A 19,289-nucleotide genomic window follows, 5' to 3' on the forward strand; every position below is an offset into this window, starting at 1 on the left:
AGATCACGTAAGCCGCTGGGGACGAGGATGACGCGTGCTCCAGCGAGGACGAGCGAGGCGTGATTTTGATGAACTAATTTAACTTTTGTTTATCCAAACATATATGCAAATCATCATGTGATTTTGAGCTAAAAATGACATAGAAATCACATAGCTCAAAAACATGTTTCAATAAATAACCATCCGTACTAGTTGACCTTGCTTACGTGATCATCTCGGCGAGCATTTCTCCACCGGACGGCACCGTACTTGGCCAAGGAAGAGCTCCGATTCTACGAGGAAGGGAACACGGTCTTCCACGACCGTTGCCGCTCTCCCTCGTAGAATCAAAGCTCCTCCTTGACGTCCGTTACCGCTCGGCAGAGAAAATGCTCGCCGAGATGATCACGGTCCGCAAGTTCAACTAGTACGGATTTTCTACAATTTTCTAACTATTTTCTAAGTTTTTCATTTCATGGAAAAATTAATTCTAAGATCACGTAAGCCGCCGGGGACGAGGATGGCGCGTGCTCCAGCGAGGACAAGCGAGGCGTGATTTTGATGAACTAATTTAACTTTTGTTTATCCAAACATATATGTAAATCATCATGTGATTTTGAGCTAAAATGACATATAAAATCATAATAAAGTCCAACATATAAAGTTACACATGCATCTACATCGCAAAATGAGATAAGCTACTGATAAAACATAAGAGGATTAAGTTTGTTATCTCCAAAATCGAAGAGCAATACCAATGGAGGGGGAGAGAGCAAGAACAACAGCAAGCTAAAGAACAGAGGCAGTAAGTTTGAATGGAATGGCTCGGGCTCGGAGAGGAAGAAATGAGCCGTTATATAGGCCCGCATAATTAGTCCCGGTTAGGTGGCCAAACCGGAATTAAAGGTTAATATTTATTCCCGGGATATCACCTAAACCGGGACTAAAACCTTTAGTCCCAGCTGGTATTATCAACCAGGACCAACTGGGAGAAAAGGTCCCTGCCTCTCGGACGACCGTTGGACAGGGACCTTTAGTCCCTGTTGGTATTATGAACCGGGACTGAAGGGTCCTTTAGACCGGGCGGCAAAAAAAAATACCGAGACTAATGCCAAATTAAGACATCGTTCTAAAGTCTGTTCTCTAGCGGTGACTGCCGAGTTCCGAAATACGCCGCCACCACCGAGCTTCTTCCCCTAGCTTCCGCATGTGCCGAATCTCTCTTTGTCTTCAACGTCACCAATCTTCCATCCTGCCGTCGACATAGATCTGGCCGGGGCAGTGGGCAGCTTCGTCACCAAGCTCGGCGAGCTCCTGCACCGGGAGTACAAGCTGCAGATGGGCCTGCCGGAGCAAATCGAGTATCTGAAAAATGAGCTCGAGAGTGCACACACGGCTCTCTGCAAGGTGGGCGCGACGCCGCCGGAGCAGCAGGATCCACAAGTCCGGCTCTGGGCTCGCGAGGTCAGAGAGGCGTCCTATGAGATGGAGGACATCCTCGATGCCTTCCTCGTCGATGTCGTGGAGGGGGCCGCCCCACCTGAGAACAAGAATGCCCTGCTTCAACGTCTCAAGAAGATGACGGCCAAGCTGTTGAAGAAGAGCAAGGTGCGCCACGACATCGCCGGCGCGATCGAGAACATGAAGAAACGACTCCAGGAGGTGTGGGACCGCCGCGACAGGTACTCCATACCCGTTGCAGTGGCTGCGCCGGGCACCAAACTGGATCCTCGCCTTGTGGACATGCACAAAGAGGCAGCACAGATTATCGGCATCGAGAGGACGAGGGCCGAGCTCATAGCCATGCTTCAGTCATCGACCCATGGCCATGGAGATGCTGGTGCCTCCAGCAGCAACAACCGGACCAAGATAGTTTCTGTGGTGGGAGCTGGTGGTCTGGGCAAGACCACTCTTGCCAAGGTGGTGTACGACGAGCTGAGTCCGGGATATGATTGTCGAGCCTTTGTTTCGGTTGGCCGCAATCCTGACCTGGTGCAAGTCTTCACCAGCATCTTCCTCCTTCTCGACGAAAAAAAGTACAAGGCCATTCGTGATGTAAAGGACCTACAACTGCTCATTGGCGAACTCCGAAAGTTCCTTGAAAACAAGAGGTATGCATTAATCAGTTGTCACCAGATTATCATATAGTTTCTCTGTTTCAATTTATGATTATATATATATATATATATATATATATATATATATTGTATATCTGCTACACTGTTCGTGCTGTGTGCATACTATTGGGGAGCATACATACGTTTACCATTTAATTTGAAGATGTTTCTTTCTCATTATGTATCGATGATGCAGTTGTGGTACAATTAATACTTCTTCTTGCTAGGGAATTTATATTTGATAAACAAATCTAAGATGTTTGTTTTTTTCATTATGAATCAAAGCTGCAGTTGTGGCACAATACTCCTTTTTTGCTAGGCAATTTATATTTGATAATGCAAAGTTATAAAGTACCACTGTCAGATTCTACCTTGAGTAGAGGAATCCGGATTTTCATCCTTTGTCTAAAAATCTATAAAGTACCACTAGTATGTAATTTTCAAAGACTAAATAAAAGTGAGACATCACCCATATTCAATACTCGTATAGTACAGATGTAGTGCCGCTCTTCTTCTCCTTTGTACAGTATAGTATAGTATAGACGATAGATGCTCCAAGGTTTACTAACTCTGCATATTCATTTGTACTGTCTTTTTGGTAGGTACTTCATCGTTATCGACGACGTATGGGACATAAATTCCTGGCAAGCAATAGGATCAGCTTTGCATCGGAACAATAAAGGAAGTAGAGTAGTCAAAACTACTCGAAATCTTGAAGTAGCCTGTGGCGATGAAGTTTACAAGCTTGGCCCTCTTTCACATGATAACTCAAAGAAGCTCTTTTATATGAGGCTATATGGCGGTGAAGACAAATGTCCTGCTCATCATCCTGAAGAGGCATCCCAAAAAATTCTGGACAAATGTGGCGGTGTGCCATTAGCTATCATCACAATGGCTAGCTTGTTGGTAGGGCAAATCAAGAGAGGATTGGTTTGAGGTCTGCAGCTCTCCTGGTTTCTATCGTGGCTAGAGAGAACAAGCAAGTAGATGATACTATGTGGATATTGTCCCTTAGCTACTATGATCTAGCCTTCTCATTTGAAGACCTGCTTACTGTACCTAAGTGTGTATCCCGAAGACTATGAGATCGAGAAAGATTCTTTGATATGGAAATGGGTAGCAGAAGGCTTTATAGAGAAGAAAACAGGAACAAGCCTGTTTCAGCGGGGAGAGGAATACTTCCATCAGCTCATAAACAGAAACATGATTCAAGGGGTAGAGTCAGAAGAGGAAGGCATCATACATTGCTGCCATGTTCATGACATGGTCCTTGATCTTATTCGTGGTCTGGCAGGCGAAGAAAACTTCATCACTATCTCTAATGAGGATGGAGGAACATCATCACGACACAAGGTGCGTCGGATAGCACACCAGAACAGGATATTGCTGGATCAATCTCATCCTGACAGTCATAGGGACATGACACAACTGAGGTCACTGGTTGCCCTTGGGTGTGATATCATGTGGTCTTGTCTTGCATCCGAGCTTTAAACTCTTACGCGTGCTAGCTTTAGAGAGGTGCACATCATCTGATAATTTTGAGTATGACAGGCATGGGCTTGAGCATCTTGGAAACCTAGTTCATTTGAGGTACCTAGGGCTACGAGGTACAAAGGTCCGAGAGCTCCCGGAGGCGATAGGGGCTCTAAAGCTTCTAGAGACACTAGACTTGGAAGATATCGGAGGATATGGTATGCAAGTCCAACTGCCATCGAGCTGTTAGCCTGCTAACACGATTGGTCTGCATAAGATGTGACGAATACACGAAGGTGCCCGATGGGTTACTCCAGAAGGTGACATCACTGGAGGAGCTACAGATATGTGTTGACATGCTGTCTTTTGAGTCCAAGAGGCAATTTTTGAAGGAGCTGGGCAACCAGAGCCTACTGAGGGTGCTCCGTGTGATTGGCATAGGTAGGCTGGATGAGCGCATGCAGGCAGAACTTTTGAAGTCACTAGGCAATCTGCAGGAGCTCCAGCATCTGGATCTGCATGTTATTCGGTTCCTTGAAAGTACCCCTGCCTCAACAGAGTGGCACAAAGCCGTGCTTTCGGAACAGCTCAGGCATCTGCTTATACAAGGCATCACTGTTCCCTTGTGTGCCATCATTCATAGATCCCACGCTTCTCCCCAACCTTTGCTACTTGGACTTGTGTGTGGATCATATGGACGAGGCAGGTCTGAGAGCCTTGGGTGGGCTGCCAGAACTCCGTTTCCTCCGTATTGTAGCGACGGAATTTGGTATGGCATCTGATAAGCAGGCTTGCGGTAGTTAATATTGCTGCCCATGATGTCTTCTTCCCCAAGTTGAGAATCCTCTGGTTGGATGACTGGATGGTCCAGTTGGCGACCAACTGATGACTTGACTAGTGCTTCACTTAGCATCTGGAGGGGAGGACAGGATGCTATGGTATTTGATTCCAAAGCAGAGGACAGGGGCCGCAGCAGAGTACCACCACCGTCTGTTGTGATGCCAAACCTCCACAACCTTTGGTTCACTGTCCCAGTCAAGGCTTTCTACAAGGATGGACACGCTACCTGGAGTGACAATCTCGGCTTGGACTTGGAGTGCCTCCCTTTGCTACGCTATGTCAGGGCACGTCTCGGCTGTAAGGATGCCTTCCCTGATGATGTGGACAAGGCAGAGGCTGAGCTCAGGCGCCAAGCACAACTCCATCCCAATAGTTCCACACTCAAATTCTACGTATGCAAAGTTTATGAAGATATGATGGCACAACCAGTACACAGCGACGATAAAGAGGTACGTACCAGCTGCCTAACTTGTTTAATAACCACATTCCATTCCCCATTCCACTAAGGCACTAACACGTACTACTTCTCCATTACTATATTATTATTATAGTAACAATATGCCCAGAAAATCATAGCCCTTGATTTTTAGAATTAGCAGGACAATTAAATTTCGTCAAGGGCATCCTAGCTTCCTTGTTTAATATCATCTGCCTGTGCTACTGTACATATGAAGTAATTATTATCACTTTTCTAAGAAAATAGATACAGTTCAGTATATACTTGTTACTGTTGTCACGTACTGACTATATGTTTGAGTACGCAAGAACATTAACTTTTAACATGATGTTGGTTGTAAAAGTGACTGAAGCCCTTTGTTTTCGAGAACCATATATAAATACTACAAATTCATTCCAGGCAGAGGACAAGGATGAGGTGACTGACGAGGATGTCTCAGAAGCCTCATTGTACGATACAGCAGAGGAGGATGAGATGACAGAGGAGGAGGTCTCAGCAGCTTCACTATCTGGCAGAGAAGAGGAGAAGAAGAGAAGGAGGAGGCCTTGGCAATCTCCCTATCCGACAGAAAAGAGGAGGATGAGGTAACCGAGGAGGTGGTCCCTGCAGTCTCGGTGTCTGAAACAAATGGGGAGGAGCCAATACACTAGTCGTATCAATAATCCATCAGTTTGATTATATGACGAATGCCAGTGAAGTGACCATCCAGTGCATCCTAATAGTCTGTGTTCATGGAGAAATTCGCATCGGCTTGTGAGTCCAGTGTTTCATTTTAGTTGACTCAGGTGTGTTATGTCTTGGTGTGGGGCTACAACATATATATGAATTTGTAACAACTTTGTTTTCTTTTTTTTTTCTTTTTTTGCGACTTGTAACAACTCTGTTTTCGGTCGAGTAATAATGTACGTAGACATATATGCATCTGCGTGCCTTCAAAAACCCTGTCTTCAAGTCGTTGCTGTGTGTACTCTCAAAACCTTAAGATGCAGAACATTGTATTAATAATTATCCACTTTCGACACTTGTGAGATATTTGCCGCCACGCGATCGGTTTTTTTTTTTTTTCTGTTTCGAGGATGTGCATAGTTTTACTGCTGGAGTTCTCTCCTGCAGATTGTGTTGCAGGTACGAGAAGCACGGGTTCAATGATTTCGATCCGCTGGTTCGCATCTTTTACTGGTTGTATGTATGCGCCAAGCTGCCTAATTGTCTTATCTATTACTCCGAATGCCCCTCCCACGAAAGCCCCCACCCATCGTCGCTGAACCCTATACCCTCTGAATCTGATTCTGAGCCCAACCGTTTCCTACACAAGTAGTCGTAGGCCATCGCGACGCGGCCTGAAGACGTGCTGCCAGTTGAGATCCGCGAGGTGTGCGCAGCCATCCCCTAGGACGGGTTCGCCAAGATCCGCGACATCATCGATGACTACCCTTACGTCGCCGTGGACGTGCAGCACCCCAGCGAACATGGTGCACCGCCCTCTCCGTCCGGAGCTGCTGAGCAAGTCTCTGGCCGAGTACAACTACGCGACCACGGAGGCCAATGTCGATGTACCCAAGTTCATCCAGATTGGTCTCACCTTCTCCGACGAGCAGGCAACACAGCCGATGATTGAGCCGGACGACAGACGCCGCCCCAGCGCCTGGCAGTTCAACTTCCGAGGGTCGAGGGACCGACGTCGCGGATGCGGACCACATCGAGCTGCTCCGCCACAGTGGGATCGACTTCACCCGCCACGCCACAGAGGGAGTCGATCCACGACGCTTTGCCGAGCGTGGGTGACGTTCGATGGTCGCAACGGTGTGGGCTACCTGCTCAAGTTGCTCACCAACGGAAGCCTGCCTGACACGATGTCCGGATTTCCCGATCTCGACAACACACTGGTAGAGAACAGAGCTTTACTCCCGGTGGAAAACCGCCTCTAGTCCCGATTCCCCACCCGGGAGCAAGTATCCGGGACTAAAGGGGTCCTTTAGTCCCGGGTCAGGAACCAGGACTAAAGGGGCCTTTAGTCCCGGTGGATAACACCAACCGGGACTAAAGGTGCCTCCTGACATGCCACAAGGCCGGCACCCTTTAGTCCCGGTTGGTGTTATTTTTTTTTCTTTTTTCTTTTCTTTTCATTTTTTTGTTTTCTTTTCAAAATAGGTTTTCGAAGTCGTATTGTACGCTGCTAATAATACATTTATACGCGCGTATAGTATGTTTCGGTTCAAGCACAATGAACGTATTAAATGACACAATTCAAGCATAGAACTATATATATATATATATATATATATATATATATATATATATATATATATATATATATGCATGCATGCATATGCGTATATATTACAAAAGATTGCATCACAGTTGTTGTGATATAACAAGTTTCCTCTTATCCTCTATCTTGGCTTCCATGGCAGTGTTGGGTCGAAGTAGAACTCGCCCTTGGAATCGATGACCTGGTCATTAAAAAATCCGGCTATAGACTCTTGAATTGCTTTGAGCTGGTCTTGCCGTATGACCTTTTCCTCCAACCATCGAGCCTACAGGTTTGAATTAAAGGAAAATAAATTAATATATGTATATATATATATATATAAAGACATAGTAACACAATCAATAATAATAATTAAATGAATATATAGTGTATTTTTAACGTACTTTGAGACTCTCTGTAGGAGTTCTTTGGGAGACCTCCTTGATAAACTTGCAAACATAGTAACCACAGTAGTTGTTCCCCTATTCCTGACTCAGACACCACTTTACGAGAAAAAGATTTGACATCCAATCTGGTGATCCGGTGAAAACTATATGTTTAATTAATAAAGATGATGCGATTTAGGAGACTTACTTTCAAAGGGATTACATTCAGTGGCGCTTTGCATTTTTCCATGTGTTGCTTCTCAATAAAGGTTTTCCAAACACTGTCCAACAAAAAATTTGTCACGTCATCAGATATAGTTAATCATCACGTTTGTGTGTATATATAGTTGCTAGAGATACCGAAATTACCTCTGGATAATATCTATCATATCTTGGTAGTCTTGTTGTGGTTTTCTCATCGAGTCATAGATTATCAAGTGACTTTTCATCAGATCGATGTCCATCAATATCCAGTGATTGCTGCATGTGTTTATAGGATATAACGCATAACACTCATTAATTAACTAGAATCAACATATGAGCCATTAAGGATGATCGACATTATTAACACTCACTTGAAGTTATAGGAGAAGAGTATATCCTTCTTGTGGCGTTGGTTCACTAAGAAGTTCATGAGGTTACTCTCTGACTCAGACTTCCAATTAGGCTTTGGAGTAACTGGGTCTTTGAATATTATATGGGGATCAACAAAACCAATTTCATTGCAGCCTTTCTTTCTGCGCTCTGTCATTGTAAATCTGCATATATATAGTACTTGTTAGGATAATTTATATGCATAAACACACATATGATGAGTTTAATAATAGATCGAAAGAATTATTACTTACAGGCAATAGCAGCTAATGATAACTTTGTCCAGAGAGGTCAGGTGGCATAGTTGATGAAATTCTGAAAAGTCAACATACATAACATCATCGCCACCGAACCAATGTTCATCTCTAATTCTGACACCAACGCAGAAGTCTCCACCGGTAGACGCCTGCATGTACCACTTGTTTAGCAGGTACATTTGCGTCCCCAGATCACCTAAGGCTTGAGGGTTGTATAGACTCTGGCCTAGTACAAATTTTCCCTTCCAAATATCAACCTCCGCCGCACTCTTAATGTTTCCATCACCAAACATCTGGTAAAGGTCGAGACCAGTCTCTTCAATAAATTCACCAAGGTGATCCAAATCGACATCCGGAGGTATGTTTGCCTGATGCATTAATCCTAAATTCGAACCATATTCATTACCAACAACTAGCGGGGGGACTGATTGGTGCGATTGTTGTCCGAGTTGGGCAACTCCTTTCCCTGCCCGCTTCTTTTTCTGTGCCGCCTCAATTGACTTGGTGAGAGTGCGGTCATAGTCCGTTAACGTTGCTTTGGACGGCTTACGAGATTCCCGCTGTTGTTGCCGGTAAAAAGCCACATTTTTTCTTAGAATATCTGGAGCAACGAAGAAGTACTGTTTCTCCGGGTTTCTCCTTGCTTCTTGATCCTTTTTAAGTTTGTCATAGAATCTGGACATATCTTTTTTATATGCATCAGTTACTTCTTCCTTCTCTTCAGATATTATTTTGGGAATAGCCCTTGGTTTCACGGTGGCTTTCTTTACCGGTGGGGGCTGGTTCTTCGTTTGCGGGGCTGGCCTCTTGCTAGTACTTGGCTTCTTGGTAGGTGGGGGCGGGGGAGGCGTTGGAGACCTCCTTGGAGGTGGCGGCTGTGGCGTTGGAGACCTCCTTGGAGGTGGCGGCTGCGGCGTTGGAGACCTCCTTGGAGATGGTATGGATGCAGCCTCGCCTTCCAACACATTGTCATCGTACAGAGCACTATGATGATCTGGCGATTGAACAATTGCACTTAGGTTGGGGGAGGATCTGCTACATAAAAAGGAATGACATATTATTATGAGCAGATTGTTAATTATTTAAGCCAATATAAATTAATGATGTAGTGTTTTCATCCGCACCTATGGTGAGGTAGTTCAGGAGGAGGTGGAGGCGACATCCCGGGAATGATGATGTAGCGCTTGCGCCATAGAATGAATGTCTTCTCTGCTTCTCCTAGAGTCTTCTCGCCATCACCTCCAGGAATGTCAAGAGGCAAATCACTAAAACCTTTTTCAGCTTTATCTACCGAGATGGTAGCATATCCTTCTTGGATTATATTCCCATGAATCCTTGGTGTCTTGGTTCGGTCGATAGGATTAACAAGACCGATAGCCACCTTGATTGTGGAATTCCCCTTCGGAATGTGTAGCTCACACGATGTACAAGGTTCAGTGACGTCATCCACAGGGAAGCACAGTCCTGTGTCCCCTTGTTTTGGTATCTTCGTGGAAGCGCAGCTGCTTTTCAACTGAGCACTCACTGATGCCTGCTTGCTTCCTGGCTCTGATGCCTGCTTGCTTGCACTCACTGCTATTTGCACTTGCCTTCTGATTTCCTCCTGCATTCTCGCTTCATGGTTTTTTTCCCGCTCCTGTGCTTCATGCACCGCTTCCTCCAACCTCTGAAGCCACTGTGCCTCTTCTTCCTTCTTTCTCTGGCGGCTTCTATAGGAAGGTCTGTCCTGAGGGAATCCATGCTCCCACGAGACACTTCCTTTGCCTCTAGTTCGGCCACCGTGTTCAATAGTCCCGATGGCGTATGTCAGTTCATCCTTCTCTCTGTTGGGCCTGAATGCACCACTAGCAGTAGCTCTCTGAGCATAAAACAATCTTTCTGCTGCTTCTTGCAGTCTTGCGCCATAAACGCACTTCCCTGTCTCCTGGTCCAGTGTTCCCCCATGAGCGAAAAACCAATTCTTTGCACGCTCTCCCCACTCGAGTGATTCTGGTGTGATACCCTTGGCAAGAAGGTCTGCTTCCATTTTGTTCCACTTCTTAATGGTAGTCGGGTAGCCACCTGATCCCAAGTTATGGTGGTATGTCTTCTATTGGGCATTACGTTGGTTCTTTATCACCCGACTCACACCCTCTTCCGACGTCTTGTACTGTACAAACTCATCCCAATAGGGCCTCTGCTTTGAGATCGGGCCAGGGACAGTGAAATCTGGTGCTATGTTCTTGTTGACATACGTCGTGTATAGGTGTTTCTTCCAAGTCTAAAACTGGGTGGCCATCTTCTTCATTGCCCAATCCCTAACTCGCTCCTTCAATTCATCACCATCTATTATATCATCATAACCATCTATTTGGAGCGTGAAATGTTCCAAGACATCATTCCAAATTAACGTCTTATCATGATCGGAGACAAAACTGATATGAGGAGCATTGGTCTTCTTCTTCCATTCGCGGGTACTGATCGGGAGCCGGTCCCTTACAAGGTAACCACAGTGGTGCATGAATTTCATTTTATTTGGCCCCCCCGGTTCGCCTGTATCCACATTGAACTCCGAGATGATGAAGCGGCCCTCCAATGGCTTTTTGGGACCTTGGACATTTTTACTCTTCGTTGTAGTTGTTGATGTCGATCCAGAGGGCTAAAAAACATAAAAATTATTTTTAATGTCATGAGCACACATAAGACATATGATAATATATATAGCTAATAATAAAAAATATATACTTGGCCAATATCTTGTTGCTCATTTTGTTCAAGAGCTAAGTACTGACTCCCGTCATTTGCATCCTCTTGCACGTTATTTTTAGCACCATCATCGCCGGCAACTTGAGTGCCAGTGTTGATCAAATTCATCATCAACTCCTCCTCATCCATGTTTCTCGGGTCGGCCATCTAGCTTCAAAAAACAAAACCAATATATAGTACGTCAAATCTTTGCTTACATGCGTAAAATCTACGAATAATATGCATTATTAAATCTTGCCCCTCGGTCACGGACGCAATTCGCCACACTAGGGCGAACTGCGTCGGTACTAGGGCGAATTAGGGTATACATAAACGGCCGAGGGCGAATTGCGTTGGTGACTAGGGCGAACCACGTCGGTGACATCAACAACGCGGTTCGCCCTAGTCACCGACGCAATTTGCCCTAGTGTGATTGTTTAGCGTTAACGATAACGATAATACGAATGTTGATCGACTAGGCCGCGAGAGAGGGCGGTGTGATGAGAGTGGCGGTGCTCCGCTCCACCGTATATATGTTTGTACACATGGGTGAACGATGGCGGCGGTGCTCCGCCGTATAAACCCTAAACCCTAGGGCGAACGAGGGCGGCGGTGCTCCGCCGTATAAACCCTAAACCCTAGGGCGAACGAGGGCGGCAGGTGCTCCGCCGTATACATAGAAACGCATGGGCGAATGAGGGCGGCGGTGCTCCACGACGTATATATACATGCATATGAATACAAATGACGAAAACATATGGATCGCGATCGAGGACAAGGACGTACAGCAAGACGAGCGGTGTGGTCTCGACGTCGGCGCAGAGTGGGCCGGGGCGGTGGTCGGCGCAGCAGAGCGGGCCGGGCCGTGTCGGCACGGTGGCCGGCGTGCTGACGACGACGACGTGAGGCGGGCCGGCGTGCTGACAACGATGACGTGAGGCGGGCTGGGGCTGCGGTCAATGCGCTGGAGGGTGTGGCCGGCGTATTGGGCCGGGGCTGTGATCAAAAGGAGTATATTATATATCATGCATGCATGTCCACATGTTTTTTTTCTTTTTGCAAAACACAGTACAAACGTCAATATATAGCATTGCAAACTCTACTTGGAAAAGCAATTCAATTGCCTTGATTTACTATTCGAGAACATTTTATGAACAACCGTCAAAGTAAAATGCATAATAAGATGACATGAAAATAGGCATACAATTTTGGGATGGCCGGTTCAGTCTTAATGCATAATAAAACGCCACAAAATGGCCAGGCAATTTCTCAATTACATGTTTTGCAAAAAAAAAATTGCACAACATCACCGTCAATCCTCTACTCGTTTTCCTCTACTCTCCTTCAGCTCGCACGCCACCGCGCGTCGGCCATCCCCCCATTCCTGGCCGCGAAACTCCATAGCCACGAGCAAGCCACACGGCACCGCGCCATCATCCTCGCCACGGCCATGCGACCCCGCCATGCCCATACTGCGACTGGCCGCTGAATGGCGAAACCCTAGGCACTAGGAGAGAGAAAGCTGAGAGAACTCACATCACGAATGCGGAGGCAGATCGATGGGGTCGCGCGGGCGCGCGCGGTGGAGGGCCGCACGAGGTCGGCGGCGGCCGCACGAGGCGAGGTGCGGGCTCCGGTGTCACGGCGGCGGGCTGATGCGCAGGGGAAGATGAATCGGTGGCGGCGCGAGGAAGAAGAGAGAAAGGGCAGGCGGTGTTCGACGAGGAAGAAGAGGAGGGGATCGATCTGCGCCAGGCACTGGCGCTTATATACCAGGGAGATTTACTCCCGGTGCCAGCCACCAGCCGGGAGTAACGGTCCTTCACTCCCGGTGCGTGTTACCAACCGGGAGTAAATGTATACCTTTACTCCCGGTTGGTAACACGCACCGAGAGCAAAGGTTTTTTTTTGGCGGGCCATGAAACTGCAGCCCACCTTTACTCCCAGGTGGGATTCCCACCCGGGTGTAAACGTGGGCTGCAGTTTCGTTTCCCGCGTGTTTTGAGCAAATTTTTTTAATAGAAATGCAATAGTCTTGTTAAATACATATTAAATTAAATAAAAGGCATAAAATTATTTTGTTAAAAATATGGATTTCCTTCTCTTTTTTGCACAGAGGAAAAATCTATAACCTAACTTTTTTATTTTTTGTTATAATTATAAAACATAATGTAACTAATATTTATTATTTCGTTAATGCAAAAATGTACTGTTTAATTAAATTCTTAAAACTATTGGTTTTGGACAGGAAATTTGTTTTCACATAATTTTAACGTTAATATTTTAATTTTTCATCACTCAATATCCTAATTTAACTTTTCGAGAGAGCAATCCCACCAAATCAAACATTGATTTAATTTGAAACACGACATAATAAACATATGAATTCACAATTATTACATAATATCTCAAACACACACTACATTAAATCACTATATCATCAAGTGGGCACAGTAGTGAACTTCTTCTTTACGTATGTCCCTTGGTTATGATCGCATCGTAACCATAGAGTGTCCTCATCATTTACCAAGATGCTAGGGTCTTTGTTCACTTTGAAGGGCAAAATTCGGTCATCCTTTTCATAATCTTCTGACATGTCCGACTTGTCCTCAATTCCCACGATGACTCTTTTCCCTGAAAGAACTATGTGGCGCTTTGGCTCTTTGGTTGAGTCATTATCGTTTTTTCCTCTTTTTGGTTTGGTAGACATATCATTGACATAGAACACCTGATTCACATCCTTGGCAAGGACGAATGGTTCGTCTTTGTACCCAATATTACTAAGGTCTACTGTTGTCATTCCATACTCGTTGTCTACTGTTACCCCGCCTCCGGTCACCTTGACCCATTGGCACTTGAACAATGGGATCTTCAAAGTAGGTGCATATTCTAGTTCCCATATTTCATCTATGCGGCCATAATATGTCTGCTTATTCCCATTCGGGTCTATGGCATCTATGCGAACACCACTGTTTTGGTTGGTACTCCTTTTATCTTGGGCTACTATGTAGAATATGTTCCCATTTATCTCGTACCCTTTGTATGTGACGATATGCCATGATGGTTGCATAGCCAATAAATACAGTTGCTCATGGATGCTCTCATCACCTTGACATTTTTTTCGCAACCAACCGCCGAAAGTTTCCATCTGCTTACGCGTAATCCAAACTTCAGTCTTCCCTGGAAACTCGGATCGTAAGAGATCCTTGTGTGTCTCAATATACGGATCTACTAAAGAGGAGTTCTGTAGAACTGTGTAGTGCGCTTTATTGAAATAATCATCCTCCGTACCAATATATGTTTTCCTCCCTAGTGTCCCCTTTCCGCTTAGTCTCCCCTCATGTCTCGATTCAGGAACACCAATCGAGTCAAGGTCAGGAATAAAGTCAACACAGAACTCAATGACCTCTTCTGTTCCATAGCCCTTGGCGATGCTTCCTTCTAGGCGAGCACGGTTGTGAACATATTTCTTCAGGACTCCCATGAATCTCTCTAAGGGGAACATGTTGTGTAGGAACACAGGACCGAGAATGAAAATCTCCTTGACTAGGTGAACTAGGAGGTGTGTCATGATATCAAAGAAGGAAGGAGGGAACACCAACTCAAAGCTGACGAGACATTGAACCACATCATTCTGTAGTTTAGCTAGATCAGTTGGATCAATTGCCTTCTGAGAAATTGCATTGAGGAATGCACATAGCTTCACGGTGGCTAGACGTACATTTGGAGGTAGAATTCCTCTTAATACAACTAGAAGTAATTGCGTCATGAGAACGTGACAGTCATGGGACTTTAAGTTACAGAATTTCTTCTCTGGCACATTTATAATACCCTTTATATTCGAGGAGAATCTAGATGGTACCTTGATGTTGTTTAAGCATTCAAACATGATTTCCTTCTCCTCTTTGCTTAGAGTGTAGCTAGCAGGACGTAAGTAATGGCATCCATCATCTGTCTTCTCTGGATGCAGGTTGTCTCTTTCTCTCAAACAACGCAGGTCCTGTCGTGCTTCAAATGTGTCCTTAGGCTTTCCATACACACCCATGAAGCCTAGCAGGTTCACACAAAGATTCTTCGTCAGGTGCATCACGTCGATTGAGCTGCGGACCTCTAGGACTTGCCAATAGGGTAGCTCCCAAAATATGGACTTCTTCTTCTACATGGGTGCGTGACCGTTAGCGTCTTTCTTAACAGGTTGGCTGTCATGTCCTTTTCCAAAGATGACTTTCACATCATTGACCATATCGAGTACATCCTCACCGGTTTGGTTGCGAGGCTTGGTCAGGTGGTCTGCCTTCCCTTTAAAATGCTTGCCTTTCTTTCTTACGGGGTGATTTGCAGGAAGAAATCGATGATGGCCAAGGTACACGACCTTTCGACATTTTTTCAAGAATACACCTCTAATATCACCGAAGAAGTGTGTGCATGCATTATATCCCTTGTTTGACTGTCCTGAAAGATTACTTAGAGCAGGCCAATCATTGATTGTTACGAACAACAATGCTCGTAGATCAAAGTGTTCCTGTTTGTACTCATCCCACACACGTACACCTTCTTTATTCCACAAAATGAGAAGTTTGTCAATAAGTGGTCTCAGGTACACATCGATGTCATTGCCAGGTTGCTTCGGGCCTTGGATGAGCACATGCATAATAATGAACTTCCACTTCATGCATAACCAAGGAGGAAGGTTGTAGATACTTGGAGTAACAGGCCAAGTGCTATGACTACTGTTCTACTCTCCAAAAGGATTGATACCATCTGTACTTAAAGCAAACCTTAAGTTTCTTGCGTCATTTGCAAACTCTAGGAATTCTCTGTCGATTGCTCTCCACTAGGACCCATCAGCAGGGTGTCTCAACATATTGTCTACCTTACGGTCTTCTTTGTGCCATCGCAATAATTTTGCATGTTCTTTGTTTCTGCACAGACGTTTCAAGCGTGGTATTATAGGAGCATACCACATAACCTTAGCAGGGATTTTCTTCCGCGAACGTTCGCCCTCAACATCACCAGGGTCATCTCGCCTGATCTTATACCGCGATGCATGGCATACCGGGCATGCATCCAATTTCTCGTACTCTTTGCCACGGTAGAGGATGCAGTCATTAGGACATGCATGTATCTTCTCGATTTCTAGCCCCATAGGATAGACAACTTATTTTGCTTCGTAGGTAGTGGCGGGCAATTCATTGTCCTTCGGAAGCATCTTCTTTTGGATTTTTAGTAACTCTCCAAATCCCTTGTCAGATACACCATTCTTTGCCTTCCATTGCAGCAATTCTAGTATGGTTCCCAACTTTTTCTGCCCTACATCACAAGTTGGGTACAGCAATTTCTTGTGATCTTCTAGCATCCGCTCGAACTTGATCTTCTCCTTTTCACTTTCACATTCTCTTTGTGCATCACGAATGACCAGACAAAGATCATCAGCAGGCTCATCTTCTTCAGCTTCTCCCATTGCAGTATCATTGAAGCACGCACCATCGGGAATAATATCATTGTCGTCCAATTGTTCTTCTTCACCTTCTTCCATTACAACGCCGGTTTCTCCGTGCTTCGTCCAACAAATATAGTTTGGCATGAAACCCGACTTGAACAAGTGTGAATGAAGAGTCCTTGAGCAAGGATATTCCACCATATTCTTACATATGGCACATGGGCAGCACATGAAACCGTCGCGTTTGTTTGCCTCGGCCGCACGTAACAAAGAATGCACGCCGTCAATGAACTCTTGGGAGCGGCGATCAGCATTGTACATCCAATGCCGGCTCATCTGCATTATATGACATAAATACCATATTAAAACCTAGATCATAATTAATTATTTATACAACATGCGTGCCACCACAAAAGGTACAAATTTATGAAAGCATCGCTACAATGTAGACAATCCCAACTACCACTAAAAAAACTAAAGCTAAAATACATTTCAGTAGCACAAGGATTTCGCGACCAATCTCAACTAAAACAGACAGATCCCCCGATTATGCAACATCTTTGGGCTTCTTCGGCTGGATCACTGCCTCATTAGCCACCGTATCTGCCTGTTGTGCAAGATATTTTTGCACGAGTTCAACATACTCTTCCTCCCAGTAGAAGCCTGAACATCGTCCACTGCCATCCCACTGAAATTAAAACAAAAAATTAGAACTTTAATCACAACCATCATGAAAATAGGTATAAACTAACCATAATCATAAAATACGATAAAATAACTCACATTGCGATCCGGACACTTGTAGAAGATACGACCCTTGTTGGGACCCTCCTTCTTCACTCGGTACTCCATCACAATCTTCGTCTCATCACGACACTTGCCACATGGAATGAGAGGGAGGTCTGGCCTAAGTCGCTTTGGAAACCCATGAGAGGCCAAGGACCCGGAAGCAGTTGCCATCTACTCTCTATACTCATTTTTAATACACTATAAATTTCTCATTTTATAAACAAATAAAATTAAGAAACTATAAAATTATCTATATCTCTAAACAATGAAGTGTGCTATGCATGCTAGAAATAAAAAGTGAATACTAATTTTAAATACCTACTTTAATCTTTCTTCATGTAAATATGCAAGCTTGAAGTGATTTTGAACTCAAATTGCTTACAAATAAAAAAACCACAATAAAGAACCATATATATATAGTGAACAAAATGAGATAAGACAATGGTGAAACATGCGAGTATGAAGTTGGTAACCTTTAGAACCGAAGAATACTACGTTTGGGTACAGTGATTGACAGACTACTGCGACGATATCGGGACGTGTGAATATAAATAGCCATCCGTACTAGTTGACATTGCTTACGTGACCATCTCGGCTAGCATTTCTCCACCGGACGGCACCGTACTTGGTCACAGAAGAGCTCCTATTCTACGAGGAAGGGAACACGGTCTTCCACGACCATTGTCGCTCTCCCTCGTAGAATCAAAGCTGCTCCTTGACGTCCGTTACCGCTCGGCAGAGAACATGCTCGCCGACATGAACACGGTCCGCAAGTTCAACTAGTACGGATTTTCTACAATTTTCTAACTAGTCGTCATAAGCTACAACCCAAAAAGGAGGAAACGACGAGACACCGGGCCGCGCCCGTGCTCCACTGAGCTCGATGGCTCAGTGCAAAATCGCATTACAAGATTGCCGGCACGAGGGCTCGGCACACGCACCCATCCGATTAGAAAAGGTTGGGACCCTCCTTCTTCACTCGGTACTCCATCACAATCTTCGTCTCATCACAACACTTGCCGCATGCAATGAGTGGGAGGCCCGGCCTAAGTCGCTTTGGAAACCCATGAGAGGCCATTGACCCGGAAGCAGTTGCCATCTACTCTCTATACTTATTTTTTAATACAGTATAAATTTCTCATTTTATAAACAAATAAAATTAAAAAAACTCTAAAATTCTCTATATCTCTAAACAATGAAGTGTGCTATACATGCTAGAAATAAAAAGTGAATACTAATTTTAAATACCTACTTTAACCTTTCTTCATCCAAATATGCAAACTATAAGTGACACCAACCGGGACTAAAGGTCTCTCTAGTCCCGGGCGCAAAAAATGTCGGGACTAGAGCCATTTTGACCGAGGATCAAAGGTCTATTCTCTACTAGTGACATATACTTCCCTAGCAAATACGACATCAAGCACCTGATGAAGTTCTGCGGTGTCGCCGACAGCGGGCTTCATAATCTTGCCAATATTATTCTTGATGTCAAGTTCCGCTCGAATCTGCAACAAGGCAGGCTCCGATTCGTTTCTGACAGTGATTTGCTTCAATGTAATGAGCTTCGTCAGGGCTTCTTCAACGGGTCAGCCGAGAAATATGGCCGTGTGTTGTTTGGGCTTGGCGCAGGGAACAGCTCTTCTCTGGGTCACTGAACGACGAACAAAAAAGCTCAGCTCCTTCATCTTTCTTCTTGTTGAGGCCCCAGCTTCCGGCCGCTGCCTGCGTGCCACTACCGGACAGAGCACCTTTGCCGAGGGCCTGAGGATTTGCCGAGGGCAAATGCTCGGGCACTCGGCAAAGAGACTTTGCCGAGGGCCTGACCCTCGGCAAAGAGTCTTCGCCGAGGGCCTGATCCTCGGCAAAGAACAGCCCTCGGCAAAGACTCTTTACCGAGGGCCAGACCCTCGGCAAAGACAAGCACACGACAACAATAATTATTTGCCGAGGGCTAAACCCTCGGTAAAGGGCCGGCCCTCGGC

At 45.2% G+C, this 19,289-nt stretch overlaps 1 pseudogene; it reads left to right on the forward strand.

The window, feature by feature from the left end:
* Positions 1 to 5,849: 5,849 nt before the first annotated feature.
* On the forward strand, positions 5,850 to 18,962 carry LOC136535344 (probable CCR4-associated factor 1 homolog 7; annotated as a pseudogene).
* Positions 18,963 to 19,289: the final 327 nt, after the last annotated feature.

This window comes from Miscanthus floridulus, unplaced genomic scaffold (assembly GCF_019320115.1).
Source record: "Miscanthus floridulus cultivar M001 unplaced genomic scaffold, ASM1932011v1 os_2701_1_2, whole genome shotgun sequence".
Taxonomy (NCBI): domain Eukaryota; kingdom Viridiplantae; phylum Streptophyta; class Magnoliopsida; order Poales; family Poaceae; genus Miscanthus; species Miscanthus floridulus.